Here is a 1,550-nt window from a genome sequence, read left to right as displayed (position 1 = left end):
GCGAGGGCGGACAGGGAGGCGGCGGCGGCGGCGCCCGCACCCGCACCCCGCCCAGCCCCCGCCCCCGCGGCGTCTGCAGGGCGCGGCGGCTACATCGCGCCGCACCTGCGCGCCAAGATGGCGGCGGGCGGCGGCGGCGGCGGCGGCGGCGGCGGGACCGCGCCGGAGCGCCCCGCGCCTGCGGCGCGCGACGCCGCGCCGGCGGCGGCGGCGGCCAGCAGGGAGGAGGTGGGGGAGGAGCGGGGGGGCGGGGCGTGGCGCCCCGCGCGCGGCAGGGACGACGGCCCGCCCCCCTCTGGCGGCGGCGGCTACCGCCCTCCGACCGCACGCGGCGAAGGCGGCTACCGGCCCCCTGCCCAGCGCGGCGAGGAGGAGCGCGGCGGCGCCTACCGCCCGCCGGTCAGAGGGGACGACAAGCCCAGGGGGGATGAGGAGCGCGAGCGCGGCGGCGCGTACCGCGCTCCCGCCCGCGGCGGCGGCAGCCGCTGGTAGGCGGGCACGGGGCTGGGCCCTGCCGCCCAAATTCCGCGAATCGGCGCTGTGTGTTGGCCAGCCCTGGCTGGCCAAAAAACTGCGGCACCTCTGCTGTTTGCTGTCCCTCGGGGCCCCCGTGCAGCCCCACCCTTGTTCTGCTCATTTGTTGCTTGCAACCAGCTGTTCTGAACGATGCGGTGTGAAGCATAAGGACTTCAGTGCTCCAAGCATGGGTGTGCATGGAGGAAAGCAGGGGAGGGAGAGGGGCAGCCCGGCCATGCTGCGTTCTGCAGTGGTGGCTGGCAAAGCATGCATGTGTTGCCCGCTGATGTGGCACCTCCCCCGATTCGTCTGGCTCATCAGGCACGCTCTCTCCCGCGATCCCTCCCTTTCCTTCGCCTTTCAAAGTCTCTAAGGCTTCTATTTCTCCCCTCCCGCACCCCGCAGCTGCCGCAAATTTAAAATTATGAACCAACCTGTCATCCTTTATGCCTTAGAACGGCGCCAAAACGGCGCCAAGAATGTGTTTCTCACTAAGTCAGATGTAGAGGGCATCATCCGGATCAAGCAGGGCGACCAGCAGGCGCCCTCAGGCCGGCGGCGGCGGGGTGCGGGAGGGGGGGCGGCAGTGCAGGGCGGCACCAAGAACTACAGCAAGAAGGTGCTGCAGTTCTTCCAGGTGCTGAAGGGCGCTGGCGGTCAGGACATCCTGTGCCGCTGCGTCAAGCGCAGCGGAGAGTGGCGGTGGTGCCCCGTGGTGCCGCTCGAGGAGCTGCCCCGAGTGATCAAGGAGCACCACGAGCGGGCGACTGGCTTCAGCGGTGTGGAGAAGCTGTACACACATGTGAGTGATACAAGGGGTGCAATGCTGCCGCCAGACCAACTGGAGAGTGCTCTGCATCAGGCAGCAACCGGATGCATCGCAGCAAGCACGGGGGGTGCGGCACGGCCAAGGTGGCGCTGCCCTCCTCTCCATCTATCCCTCCTTCCCTCCCTCACGCCGCGCACTCCCCTGGTCCTCCTTTGCTGCTCTGCTGCCTTTCCTGCAGCTGGCCTACAACGCACCCACCGAGCTG

The sequence above is a fragment of the Chlorella variabilis genome (genome assembly GCF_000147415.1).
Source record: "Chlorella variabilis unplaced genomic scaffold CHLNCscaffold_5, whole genome shotgun sequence".
NCBI lineage: Eukaryota > Viridiplantae > Chlorophyta > Trebouxiophyceae > Chlorellales > Chlorellaceae > Chlorella > Chlorella variabilis.
Note: the sequence above shows the minus strand (reverse complement) of the source record.